The 14,990-nt window shown below is 39.5% G+C and overlaps 1 protein-coding gene across 5 annotated transcripts in view; it reads left to right on the top strand.

Moving 5' to 3' along the window:
- The window catches only part of TMEM108 (transmembrane protein 108), a 357,015-nt gene that overhangs the window by 70,307 nt on the left and 271,718 nt on the right, over window positions 1–14,990 (top strand). For 3 of the 5 annotated variants that reach the window (XM_032266387.1, XM_032266363.1, XM_032266371.1), the window contains exon 1: window positions 4,167–8,799. The exons of the other annotated variants lie outside the window; for them this stretch is intronic. The gene's annotated coding sequence lies outside the window, so the exon portion shown is untranslated. Of the gene's footprint in view, window positions 1–4,166; window positions 8,800–14,990 lie in introns of those variants that run through there. 5 annotated transcript variants of the gene reach the window in all.

Genomic DNA, 14,990 nt, shown 5'->3' with positions numbered 1-14,990 from the left:
CTCTGTGCCCTTAGGCAAGTTAGTCATCACTTTTCTCGTCTATTAAATGGAGAATGTCATGACTTTGGGAGATGATTCATGAAACCACTTAGGACTGCTTGGCATGCAATATGCCTTTAAGATATTCTAGCAGTTGCTGTTGCTGTTGTGAAACCAAAGAGTACATAAAAGTGATCCTATAAATAATATAATCAAAAAAGGATTCATAAGATGATTCTGTAAATAATATTTCTGTCACACAGTGCGAGGAATTCAAGGAGAGAGTGCTAGTGGGTAGATGTTTGATTCTGAATCTACCATTTGCCAACTGTAACATTCTGGGATTTTTTTTTTTTCTTAGCCTTGCTTTCTCTACCTATAAAATGGGATAATAATGCAAAACTTGGGTGATTATTGAGCATGGCAAATTATAGGATACATTTAAAGTACAGCTCCTGGCAGGTAATAACTGCCCAATAAATGTTAGCTATCTCTGGCAGTTATAATTCACAGTCACAGACTTGGGTATGCAAAATAGAGCTTTATTTGTCTATAACTGTATGTTTCTCACCTCTTGAATTTCCATTTCCACTGATGGCAGAAAACTAGATCTTGCCAATTTATGATAAATTTGGTGGCTTTCAGGCCTTTTTTTCTTCTTAATCTCTAGTTTGAGTAAATAGTTGATTTTGGATTCTTCCCTTTTGCTTTCTACCAAATGATCAGGTACTGGGGAGCAGGTGGTTTTCTGATATCCACATGCTTCTGTTCAGATGTAGGGTTGCTGTTGGTCTTTGGTCCTGCTGTGTGCACAGCAGCAAGTTTTCATTTCTCTTCTGTCTCCTGGGATCCATCAGGGTCCTACAGTTCCCTTTGGTTCCCTGAAGTCTGATTCACCTGCCTAGTGACTGACACTTTGGGGGAAACTCTCAGTGTTCTCTGGCACCTCACAGGAGAGCCAAGAACCTGTAAGATGGCCTCCATTCGTTTCCATGCCCACACTGTGCAGCCATAGCTTCTCCATCCCTCAGTCCCTGCTGGGTGCTGAGCTTTTCTCAGAGTTGCTACTTTTCTGGATTTCCCAGGTTCAGGTATCTGCCTGAACTTACAGTGTTTGTTACCTGAGGATTCATCCCTTATTCACCTGGGCTTGACTCAGTGTGGATTGGGAGAGGAGAGTACTGTTTCCTTCTTAGAAACCCACAACAGCATGTAACTGTTACTCTTTGTGTTAGTTTTCTGTTGCTTCCATAAAATTATCTCACAGTTCTATAGGTCAGAAGTCCAGCTTGACTCTGCTGACATCTCTGTGTCAGGTGGCACAGGGTTGAAACCAAGGCCCGCTTCCAAGCTCACCGGGTGGTTACTGAGATCTGTTAGCTGGCTGTCAGCAACAGGACATTCTCAGGTTCTAGAGGCTGTCCATGTTCCTTGGTCCATGGTTCTATTCCTCCATCTGCAAAGGTAGCAGTGGTAGGTTGAGTCCTTCTCATGGTGTGAATGTCTCCAACCTCACCGCCTGACTCATCTTTCTTGCCTTCTTCCAATGCATCTCTCTCAGTGACTCTTATGATCTTCCTCTTCTGCTTTTAAGGACTCCGGTGATTACATTAGGCCTACCTTCATAATTTCCCTGTCTCAAAGTCAGCACATTAGTAATCTTAATTCTGTCTGCAGAGTTCCTTCACTGCAGTACCTGGGTTAGTGGTTGATTGAATAACTAAGGACCAGGAAACTGTGGGGGTCTATGTGTGTATGCACATGTGGGTGTGTCTTTAGAATTCTGCCTGACACGCTCTTACCCCAGATTTCCCATGACTTTCTCTTGTCTACAAGTAGAGGGATAAACTGGCTCGGCATATATTCCTTGACAGCTATTGCTTCTGCTAGAACTTCAGTTTTTGAACCTGAGCACTTCTAAAGTGTCAAACTATATCCTCTGCAGCAGGCTTCAAGATGCTTCTAATATATATAAATCAATAAATAAAATTAATATTTTTCTCTGTTATAGCCAGTGTACCGGGCAATGGGTACAAAGAGGTCTCCCTGTCTCAAAGGGTGGTGGCTAAAGGGTAAAGGGCATTCTAAAGACATGCCAGTTCAGTTAAAGGTTTATTGACTATTCTGTAGACGGTGCTGTGGGAGATCCTGCCCTTAAGGAATTTATAACCTACTAGGGGTGAACATCATTTAAATACATATTATAATAAGTGCAGAATATGAGAAGAGTATGTGGAGTATGCATAGTGTTGTCAGAGCCTGTAGGAGGAGGCTAGGACTTCCAATTGAGAGGTTAAAGCTTTTGTTTTTTAAAGGGGGTGGCATAAAGACTCGCTTCAAAGAAAGGGTGGGTTTTGAGAAGACAGTGAGGCGGGCTAGTGTAGCATGTAGAGCTAGCCTCCAGGGTGGCCAACCATGATCTCCAGCTACTGGTATTCACACCTTTGTGTAGTTTCCTCCCAAACTGAATAGGAATGGCCTGTTTAACCAGTAAGATTGTAGAAATAATGGTGTGTAAGTCTGAGGTTAGGTTATGATATTGCAGCTTGCAGCATGCTTTACTGGATCTATCATTCCAAGGGAAAATCGCCACCATATTGTGAGGACATTTAAGCATCTTTTTTGGGAGATCCATGTGGCAAGACTATATAAGAGTCATGAAAGCAGATATTCCAGTTTCAGGCAAGTCTTCAAATGATTACAATCTAAGGCAACATCATGTCTATACCTTCATGAGAGCCTCTGAGCTAGAACCACTCCGGTTAAGCTGCAGTCAGAATCCTGACCCCAAAAAACTACGAGATAGAATCAATTTCTTTTTCTTTTTTTTTTCTTTTTTTTTTTTTTTTGTGAGGGAGGCTCCCTCTGATCGCCCAGACTGGAGTGCAGTGGCGCAATCTCGGCTCACCACAACCTCCACCTCCTGGGTTCAAGCGATTCTCCTGCCTCAGCCTCCCAAGTAGCTGAGATTGCAGGCACATGGCACCACACCTGGATAATTTTTGTTATTTTTAGTGGAGTCGGGTAGTCACCATGTTGGTCAAGCTGGTCTCGAACCCCTGATCTCGTGATCTGCCTGCTTTGGCCTCCCAAAGTTCTTTTAAGCCACTGTGTTCTGGACTAATTAGTGTCATAGTAATAGATAGCTAATACAGCATGGGGTTTAAAAAAGTAATATTATTTAAATAATGTTGAACAGATTGTAAAAAACTTGCCTGACAGATTAAAAACCACATTTTTTATTCTTATGGCATGAGGGAGCCTCTGAAGGGTTTTGAACAGTAGAGTTCTTAGAAAAATAGACTATTCGAGAGTCTCTTGCATGTAGAGTATTTTCAAATTAACTGAATTCTATTTCATTTAGGCCTAGAGAGAAGTCACTAATAAATTAAAAACTCTCAAATACTTCTGCTTCATCTTTTTTGGTCTAATAATCTTGAAATATGTATTTGCCTTCTTTTGCAATCCTAGGAATCATGTTTCATTTTTAATCTCTTTCTAATTAGTTAGATTTTCCTACTTCTAGCATTCATACAAGATTAGAGCCCATGAAAGATAAAACAGCTAGTTCCAAGAGTATGCCAGGGGCCAATCTGTGGGTTACCACCAGGATGAAGTGTATATGGCTTGTGTATATATGATGATTGCATTTCAGCCAAGCACAGATATAGCAGGGAAAAGCATGTAGTGGAAAAATTGTGATCTTAATCCTCTGTTCTCTAGCCTTCTAGTGGAGTCAAATTACAAGGGGGAATTTAATTGCCAGCAAGACCTTGATGTTAATTCAGCTGCCTCAAAAGGGATTGCTTATGATTCACCAGGCTACCCAGGAGAAATTGGGTGATACATCCTGAGTCTCTGAGACCTTTAGGGCTTAAAAGGCCTCTCTACCTGATTCTGGTGCTGTGGCCTCTAAGCCACAACCTTTTCAGAAGAGTGATCTCAGTGTAATGAATGCTTTCCTTTTAAGTAGATTTCCCAAATCCAAGTTTAGAGGAGGTGGTCTAAAATGGCTCCACATCTTTGGACTTAGCTTGAACCTTGTAAGGACTGACACATCTCCTACAAAAATGTTGTTTACAGCTGGATGTGGTGGCTTACTCCTGTAATCTCAGCACTTTGGGAGGCCAAGATGGGTGGATCACCTGAGGTCAGGAATTCAAGACCTGCCTGGCCAACATTTTTTATTCTTTATGCATAAGTGAGCAAATCTGCCGTAGATATTGTTCAGTTTGTTTTATATTGTCTAATAACTGCAATTTTAATCAATTATGATTTGTAACGTATTCTAAATGTCACACGGGTGCAGACTTCTGCCTAAAAATCATTGTGACCTTAGTTTTGGTGCAACATTAGTATACAGTAGGGTACTTGGGAATTGTGATTTGTAGCTATGACAGGTTTTCCTTTTAGGACTAATAAGTACAGACAGGGCCCCTTATGGAACCCTTATAGGGTAACTGAAATCCACCAATTAATCACAAATCCTCTGTTTTAGCTTCCACTGTAATTGTATCTCTTCTTCACCAAGCCTATTTTGCCAGTTTTTTTCTCTTCCCTCAGAGGACCAGTGATAATGCAATCAGATGAGCAAGCAGGGAAGTAAAAAGGAAGAAAATCAAGGAGTTTAGGTGTTCTCTGAGAAAGCTACATAAACTTAAACTCTGGTGCTTCTGGAGTTTATTTGAGTTTGAGGGAGGTAGAGGTAGAGAAGGTCACCAAGTACAGTAGCTTGTCTTGTGTGAGCATGCAACCACAGCTTCCAACACTAAAGAGAGAAATAAAAAGTTGGTGCTGGCTATGTTCTGCAGGTAGTTCTACATCAGTCCTCCTACAGTAGCCCATGTTTACACCAATAGGTTATTTTCTACACTCCTTTCATTCTAAGAGGATTGTATCCTCCATTGCTTTCTGTCCAGGAATCCTCCAATTCCCACTGAATGGCATGTTTGTGAGATTTCTAGTTGGATCAGGAATTGACCTTGACCTGTACTGGTCTGAGGAAGTATTGACTTGCTTGGTGACTTGTATCTTGTTGTCACATAGCTGGAGTATTGTGAATCCATTGCTAATCTGTGTTATATCACAGGACAAGAGGGATACTGAGATTTCTTGGACTAACTCAGACATTTTCTAAACTCTGACTTGAAACAAATACAAACTCCTAAACTCACTAAAGCGAGACTGTCTCCTAAGGCTTTGGTTCTCAAAATTATATGAGCATCAGAATCTCTTGGAGAGTTTGTTAAAGTCCGTTTGTTGTGTCCTTACTAGCAGAATTTTTGATTCAGTAAATGAGCAGGAGGGGCAAATATTTTACATTCTACCAAATTCCCAGGCGATGCTAATGCTGCTGGTCCAGGGACCACTTTTGAGAGCCATTGTCCTCAGGGGCTTCTCAACATGGAAAGATGTGAAATCAGGCCATGGTCCTTCTGAGATTTCTCATTGTCTTCACTCTTTTGACCCAGCTTGTCTCTGACCTACTTCCTGTTGAGTTTGGGGGTCATAAATATGTGGTCATATCCTGTCTTTCAGATCTATAGTGCCTCAGACAACCAAGATTGTTTCTGGACTGTGGTAGCCATCTAGTCTCAATTTTTGAATGTAGTGTAAAAGCCAGAGATTTAGGGCAGAATTTATGTCTCCTATTGCCGTAGAAACATTATTTAATCTTGAAAAAAACAGTCTTAGTTGGGGAGGATTCTCACTTTTATCTGTGAGGAATTGAAACTCGGAGTTTAAATTACTTGCTCAGGAAGTAAATAGCAGAGTTGATATTTGAACCCAGAACTCTGGCTTCAGTGATGATTTTCCTTCACCTAAGCTTCTCTTTCTCTTGAGCTCCTTTTGAACTGAAGATTTTCTTCACCCTTTCTTCTCATCATGAGTCTCTAATTAGAGAGTGAATTATGACTTCCATATAGATATATGTGTCTATATATGTCTATATGGAGGCCCTTTTTCCAGCAGTTTTATTTAGTCAGTGAAGTCCTAAGATGTGTGTGTATTCATATATATTAATATATATGCACCCATACATTGCTTCATTTTTAACATTTTGCATGCAATTTATCATACTATATAATATGCATTTTTGTGAGCTGCCCTGAAGCAGTTAGAAACAGGGTGAAGAATACATGCAGACCCCCAAGTGTAGTCAACAGATGTGTGCACACACATTTTTTACCCACCCATAAGCTGGCTTGTTCTTCATACCTTACAGTCTAAGAAAATGTCTTTTTTGTAGCTAAGGTCGTATTCTAGGTTCCAGCTATGCCCCTGACTGTCATCAGTAAATGGGGTTGAAACTGACCTTGCTTACCCTGCTTCCACCCAGTAATTCTCTATAAAGGAGATCAGGGCATCATTTAGTTCTGTGGGGAGAGAGGTGGCAGGTCTGTATTGACACATTCATCTGTTGGAAAACAAGAACAAGCCCTGAGGGCTTTTAAAGTATGTTCTGAAGTGAGAGTTTATATGCTTTATCCACCTTAAGAGCAATACAGTTTTTTTTTTCTTTCAAAGAAAACAGTTCTTTTTCCATTGGGAGGAAACAAAAAACAAAGAAATTCTGGCATCTCTTACTGAAGGCTGTAATGAGGCAAGGAGCTGGATTGCAGGAGGAATGGTAATATTGCGGGAGGAATGGTAATAAGAAGGAAAAAATGGTGGTCATAGATACCTCTCCAGGAACAAAATGACCCTGGGAAGATATAAAATTGCTTGGTTTTGTTTTTAAATTATCAAATAATATGACAAAATGTATCTGTGAACCTTACCACATTCCCCAGTCTTCTTCCAAGTTAGATGGCTTTTTTTACTTTTCCCTTCACTCATGTTTTATGAGTACAATCTTTACTATGAGCAAAACATAATAAAGATGTTTGTTAAAAACCTGTGACAGCTGGTTAGCTTCCAGGGGGGTCTCAGTTATGCCAACTTCTATTATTATGAAGAAATCTTCTGATATTTAATAACATGTATAAAGAATACTAAAAGAAATTCTGTGTCATCTACAGCTGAGAATAAGAACCATCACATGAATGAAGCATTCTTTTATCTTCCCTCAACCCCATTCACACACAGTTATTAATCAGACAATATTAATATACTTAGGGGCCTACAAAAAGCAGAGCTGTCCAGCACCTAATGATATGGCATTTCACATGAGGAAAATGCCATCATTATTTGTCCCATTTTATGGGAGGAAACTGAGGTTCAAAGAGGGGACTACTTTCATAAAGCCAGTCAGCTAGTAAGTTGAGGAGCTGGGATGCAAAGCCAGGCTATTTCCAAGCGTACACTCCTAGTCAAATGTGTTTCTCAAGAGAGTAAATTAATTTGGCTAGTGTTGCTTTAAGACAGAAGTCAGAGAATTTAAGTTGAGAAAGGCACAGTCAGCTCTGCTGTAAAGTGACATGGTGTTTGGGAGAATCACCATACTATGCAAAATTGTGCAACAAAACCTACAGGATTTATGAGGAAAATGGGCTTAGTGGCACAATATTTAAAAACTTTGTCAGTAAAACATTAAAAAGATAGAAACCTAATAAAAATGGTAACACTGTTAATATAATTAAACACACTACAAGAAGTATGGCACTTTTCCTTGAAAAAAATCCTAAGTTTGCTTGTGGAAGCAGACATTGGAAAGGTTGCTGCTTATGGGTTATTGTGAAGTGGTGGAAGGAAGGTTTTCCTGAAATTGGAAGGAAAGTTGTAATAGCAGTGTGGATGGATGGGTGGCTCATAACACTCAGTGACTTAGGTAGCCGATAGGTGTTAGAGGCATGTGCACCTGCTTTGGTTCAGCTGGGTGTAGTTTTCTGCAGTCACCTGGTGTTTCTCATGGATGAAATCATGCATAAACCCAACATTTGCATTATACTTAAAGTGTTCCTTAATATAGCAATAGTGTTGAAACAAATTCATGTTTTCAAAATAAGCATTATAGAAGAATTGGCTTTATAAGTCAATCCTCAGAGGATGAGCAAAACCCTACCCCCACCTTCTCATTTTTTAAATACTGATGGTTGTCTGTGAGTGATGAGCCATATGAGTATGACTCTTTTATGCATGTTTATATCATTTCTCTTACAAAACGTTAAATAATATTAAGAAACATAAAGTAACATGTAAAGTTCTCCTTCCAGCCCCACAAGACAAATAATAATTTTAGGCCAAATCAAAAATATCCCATGTATCAAAATGGCCTTGTCAAGATCACATGTCCTCACCCCACCGCACCCCTGCCCTTGAGTTGAGTCAGATGGAGGCTGAGTCACCAATGACTGGATATTATTGATTTTCTCACTGATTATTTTCCTTGACTGAGGCGGCAACAGTTGGCTCTGTATTGTTTGATGAAGTGCATATATATAATCATTTGTTCTGGGTCCCAAGGCAGTTCCCAGGGTCTTGTTTGTTGATTTCATGATGTGGCTGCATGTACTGGACATTTCTCAGCAGATCCTGCATACAGCATAATTGGAATTCTGGGAATTCCTGGATGTTCTACTCTTTTTAGATCCACTTTGGGGGAAAAAAAGGGAAGCTACTGCTTGCACATGAAGAAAGAAGTAGCTCTATGTCATTGAGCCTACATTTGCAGGAAAGCCATGTCTAGAAGAAGCATAATCAAAATGATGTCCTTGGAGGGGGCACCTGGCTGTTTTCAGCAAGTGAAATCCTTGTCTTCCAATTAGATGGGCAGCTGGATAATCATGTGTACATTCAGGTTGCAAAGAGATGAGCCTCTACTAGATGAGCCACTACTTACAGAACTGCTAGGATGATGTAATAAATTACACCACTAGTGTAAGAATGACAGCATCAATGTAAGCATGTAGGAAATTTTGTTTTAAATCTAGGTTTAGGTATCAACCATAAAACCCTAGAACTATGACAAGTAGGAAATGAGAAGAGGATGTTTTGTCCCACACCTCATCTTACAATGAGGTGAGGCCTGCAGAAGCAGTTAAAACTAGCCAGAAGATGCTTTTGAGTCATAATGTGCCTGAACAGTGACATAAATGCTAGAATTCCCAACTGTTCTCCTCGTACCATAGTATTGATTTTTGTAATTCGGTGAGTTTTGACCACTTATTTAAGATTCCAGACAGCCCTCATGTTGTTGCTGCTGCTCTCCTTTATGCCAGCATTTGTCATACTTTGATTTGATTCCCTGACTGTGCCTTCATTTTATTTTTTTAAAGCTGAGAAGAACGAGGGTTGCTTGTATTCAGGCCACGGTTACCACCAGTTGGCTGTATTTCTTTGGTTGATATCCTCTCTTCTGTGGATAGAAATATGAAAACGAATAATCCTTGTACAAAGGAAACAAAAGTGCTAGCCTACTTTGTATGGAGGCCGATTTTCTAACAGGTTTGTTTTATCTGGTCAGTGAAGTCCTCAGATGTGTTACTTGAGATGCAAGAAATACATTGGGGAAAACACCTCAGAAAATGTTAGGGGAAAACATGCTTATCTTTCAAGATTTTTCCTAAGCCAAATTGGGAAAAAAATGGATTATGAAACATCTTTAGAATTAAATGCAATATTTAAGATATATTCAGTGTTCATATACTGTTATATAGTTTTTAACCTTTCAAAATGAATTTTAAAAACCATGAAATTAGAGAATATTCAAAAAAGGCTGTTTACAGTGTCATTTAGCACAATTCCCACACACCAAGGATAAGCTAATAATAATATTGACAGCAACAGCTAAAATTCACTGAGCACTTACTAGATACCTGGCATCATTCTTCATGGATTACATGGAATTACTTAATCCTTAACCCCAAGAGGAAAATGCCATCATTATTTACCCCATTTTATGTGAGGAAACTGACATTCAAAGAGGTGACTACTTTCATAAAGCCACTCAGCTAATAAGTTGAGGAGCTGGGTTGCAAAGCCAGGCTGTCTGCTTCCAAGCTTACACTCCTAGTAGAAATAAAGGGAGGAACCGGCAGCACTTGAGTTAGCCATGCCTCTGTCACCAGGCAATAAAGGGCATGCCTCCAGGCAGTTTTGTTATCCATTAAAGAGAAAAATGATACATGTTTTTTCTGTCTCACAGATTTGTTGTGATAATCTTAGAAGATGGCGGGAGGAAGTGGTGTTTAATGAATATCTGCTATATGCAGGCACTATATCAGGTATTTCATAAAACATCATTAGCTGTTGCTGTCCCTGTTATTTATTGTGCAGGTCTCAAATTCACTGTTGACTGTAGAGTCACTGCCATTTTCAAAGGATGGATTCATTGCCATCTGTTCTCATGTGTGAGTTTTTCCTGTTGCCTTATTCAACTGATTCCAGTGGGGGGTTATTTTTAAAGCAGTACATGTTACTGTATTAGTAAAAAATTTAAGCAAAGGATTTGAACAGGCAGTTTACATAGGAAGAAACTTCACAGGCCATCAAGCATTGGAAAAGATATTCCAGGTCATTAGCAATGAGAGAAATGTAAATGGATGGTCTGCCTCTGTGGGCCTCATCTTCAACCTCATCTCATCTCTCCTTAAAATGAGTTATCCATTTGTAAACTGCTGATTTCTTTGGGGCATTGTCTTCGTAAACAATTTGTGAAGCATCAATAATTCCAGCATTCTTCCATCCAAGAATCACAGTAAATTTGATGTTTGCTCTTCAATTTTAGCAGAATTCTTGTTGCTTGGATAGGGGCTCTTTGCAAACTGATGTCTTATACTTATTAGTGCCTTTAACTAGATACTGTTTACATATAACAACTTAGTATGAGTATTTTGGTGCAAAAACATTTTGCAATCCATGTATAGTTTTTTCTTAATATGCATTTTCCATGAACTTTTTGAAGACTTGTATTTATTTACATAAATAAATTGAATACTATGAGGGAGGCATATTACGTATGCTTTTTCTGTACCGTGGCTATGAAGATGGACTAAATTATCTATAAGATGCCGTCCAATTCAAAGACAATCTCCCCTCAAGGCAAATATCAGATTATCAAACCCAGTCAAGATATAAAGTGACTTGGGTTCAGCATAATTCAAAACATATTTTGCTAACTGCTCTTGTTGTCAACTATATGAGACACTGGTATACTAATGCATTCAAAGGAAAATATATCTGTATTTTAATTTATCTGAATTTATTTTACTTATCTTTTGAGACACAGTCTCACTCTTGTCACCCAAGATTGCAATGGAGCAATCTCTGCCCACTGCAACCTCCACGTTTCAGGTTCAAGTGATTGTCCTGCCTCAGCCTCCCAAGTAGCTGGGACTACAGGCACACATCACCATGCCCATCTAATTTTTGTATTTTTGTGGAGACGAGGTTTCACCATGTTGGCCAGGCTTGTCTTGAACTCCTGACTTCAGGTGATGTGCCCACCTCAGCCTTCCAAAGTGCTGGGATTTCAGGTGTGAGCTGCTGCGCCCAGCCTGATTTATCTGCATTTAATTCAAACAGTACACATTTTGACTTGGTATGCCGAATGTTTGAGTGTATTCAGACCTTTCACAGGCTGATAGTTTATTCTAAAAATAGAGTACAGCATTAAACAAATATTAGTCCTCAATGGAACAAGTGAGGTTGAAACTCGATCTAATGTACCAGGAAGCCATCCCATGTGAGTGATCTAGTGGCCTTTAATAGGCTAGAGCCAAACAGTTTCTGATGACTGTTTGCTCAAAAGCAAGTCAATCAGTGAGTAATAGAGTTCAGAGTCTTTATTCTCTGTTTTGTATCTGAACTGTGAACAGCCCTTAATAAAGAGTGCATTCCTTTCTACCAGAATTGCCCAATGGAAGACAACAAGTCTATCTACTTACAAAAGCCAACAGAAACCTCCTAAGGGAGACTCAGACCTCAGATCATTGCACTAGGAGCTGAAAATTAGAGCCGTTGTTGCTGTGGTAATCACTGCTAACCTGGCAGGTTCTTCCTCATGATAGCCTCCTCAACAAGTTCACTCCTTCTGCATTTGGTAAGGTGTGAGTTGTGTCTGTATCTATTTGCTTGTGGCAAAGTTGTGTTTTACTCTAAATCCAAAGTCAGAAGACAGGAGCCACCAATGTCTTGCACTTAATAAATGTTAAATGAAGATTTTTGAGGTTGGATTGGGTGCACCAGGTTTGGAAAAAAATCAGAGGTGTCAGTCACTATTTTCAGAATGTCCATGAATCCCGAGTTGTTGACTGCTGTTTCTCTTGAACAGTTCCAGTTGCTTTTTGGCGTAATCAGCACATGGGTATGGTTTGCAGCTCTCCAATCCACTAAGTCCTTTAGGTAGCCAGAGATGGAGGAAGCTGCTTTAAAACTATCCTTCTTTAGAATCTATTACGAGGCCTTTTTGGGGGAGGAACAGCATGAACTTAATAGGCTTCTGAGTACTCATTCTATTAGGTTGTCTAGAATAGAATTCTTGTACTCATTCTATTAGGGATTGGTAGAGTACTAACTCCAGGTTCTCTGATTTCTGGGGATTGGCAGAGTATTTACCCTATGTTGTCTGATTTCTGGGGCCCTCCTTTGGGATTTTTCTGCCAATCCAGGTGTGGAAAGTACTCAATGGTAATAGTCTCAAAGTCATCTTAAGATTTTCCAATTCTGAGATTTTTCCAAACCTACACTGATGTTAGTAGTCTTACCAGATTTTTTACCATGGGTTCATTGAAAAAATAATCTCCTTCTTGTTATTGCATTACTTATGGAAGTACTGTTTCCAAGAAGAAAGGAATGATAACATCCAAAGTTTTGGAGGTAGTTTAAGCATTTGTCTTAAGTTTGTGTTTGCAAAATACTCTTCAGTTGCCTCTCATTTATGTTACAAGCCTAGCCATACCTGTCCCAGTGAACATCTCAAATTTACTAAGAAATAAAAATTCAGTACAGGTGATTTGCCTTGGCTGTTGCTACCAGACTCTGTGTTTCCCCAGTGGAGAAGCATATGCATTTAAAACTGGACTTGACAACTGAAAAATCACTGTCCTAGAAGCTACTAAGTCCTTTGTGAAATCACAGTGAGGCTGAGGGCTGAACCCCTATGGTTCTTCTACCCGGGGTTCTGCTTCCCACAGGCATAAGTGAGTCAGATGCCAGGGAGTTTCAGTTTACTATAGGGGATGTGGAAAAAGACCTAAGATCATTTACTTAGGAATTGTAGTGTGGGGACATCACCACAAACCAATAGTAAGATATTAGTAGTCTTATCAGATTTATCAGTCTTATCAAGAAGTTTGGACTTGATGCTGGGCTCTTTTTCTAATAGTGTGGACTTGATCACATCATTAACCTTTTGCCTGTAAAATGAAGACACCTGCCTTTCCTATGCCACAGGTGGTTGTATCAAATGAGGTAATGTTTGTTAGCATTTTCTGCAGCCTCTAAAGTACTTTGGAAATGTACTAGCTCTGTTCACGAAGGTCTGATGATCATACACTGACTGGAAATAGCATTTTCACATGCGCTTTTCTTGAGTCTAAGTTGTCAGGTGGATCTTTCTTAGGGTCCTCAGTTTGAACAAGCTGTCATAATGTATCAAAGAATACCAGATAGGAGAAAAAAGAAAAATAACAGCAAAAATAAAACAAATTTCAAAAAGAGGGGGGAAAAGACTAGGCACTCTCTCCACCCACTCTCCAGTTCCATTCAGCACACTGACTTCATTCAGCAGTTTTTTCCTGCTTTGTATGCAAAGACAGAGCCTCTCATGAGAACTTGGATGAACAGTGGAGTATAAACACTCATTTAAAAATAAATCCAGATGTAGTTGGCTGCAGCAATCTGACAGGACCCTGATTCTCTCTTCAATAGTGTCATTCATTTGTACCCCATTAATTCAGGGTTCTTAATAATTTCTCCAGGGTAAGTCTGAAGTTTACTTCATTTTATCTGTGAAGAAAGGACCTACAGAGCAAAAGAATATTGTAAATAAGTTTGCTAGGGAACATTTAGCCTGCTTGAGAGGAAAGGCCATTTTCAAATGCCTTACTTGCATCTATTTGCATCCTAACTATCTACTGATTATGAGTGATTCTAGTCATTAAAGTAGTCCTAGGAGAATTCTTCTTGGTGATATTTTATTAGCATTTAATTTGAACAACTCTAATAAAACTCCATTTTTAAAAACTTGCCCATAATTCAATATTGTCACACATCTTCCTTCATATAAATTTGTTGTAAAGCTTTATTGTAATTACGTGTCCCCAAATCGCTTGCATATCATCTGGTACAATTACGTCTTTCTGAAAAAGATTTTCCATTTTCCTTTAGTTTCTTAAGATTAAAGTGTCCTAAAACTTAAATAGAATCACTAAGGCTTAGACGTAGAGAGGAGCTACCTGTAAGAAACCAACTAGGGAGTGTTGTATTTGACCGAATGTAGAAAGTTATCACAAGACAAAAGTATGCCAGATTGTAGGGTCATTTATTATGCCGGCGACCACAGAGGACTCACGTCTCTCCAACCTGTGGTGGCAACAGGAGGGTGCCACGATTTTTTATACCCGAAAAACCACCTTGGGAGTGGGGGTGAGGGGCAGGGATGGGGATGAAAAGGCTTCAGACATTCCGAGGGCTAGTGGATTCTGTAAATTACCTCCTGGGCAGAGATGAGGGTGGGGGTCTCCGGACATTCCAAGGGCTAGGGGACTTTTGTCATTCCGTTTGTTACTTAAGTGGTTTACAGAAGTCAAGATAAACATTTGTTTACACATTATCTGGTTAAGGTGGAAATCACCTTAGTTACTTATTACAAGTCACAGGAGCCAAGATGGCATGGGTTAGGACTGCTTGCCTGTCACATTAGGGCCACAGAGAGCAGTTACTGATAAGAAAAGGTAAGCAGCTTTACGTAGTTTTGAAGAACAAACTGGCAGTTCTATTTACAGAGGCCAAGGACAGTAGTTATTGTGAGGAGAATGGGGCAGCCATTTCAACTTATCTAAAAACAGTTTTGCATTTTATAAAATAGTTTTGCTCTGGTTCTGGCTCTAGGCCAGCACAATATCACA

Source organism: Sapajus apella, unplaced genomic scaffold (genome assembly GCF_009761245.1).
Source record: "Sapajus apella isolate SASKATOON/1434 unplaced genomic scaffold, GSC_monkey_1.0 scaffold4, whole genome shotgun sequence".
Lineage (NCBI taxonomy): Eukaryota > Metazoa > Chordata > Mammalia > Primates > Cebidae > Sapajus > Sapajus apella.
Note: the sequence above shows the minus strand (reverse complement) of the source record. Positions and strands in the feature narration are given on the sequence as shown.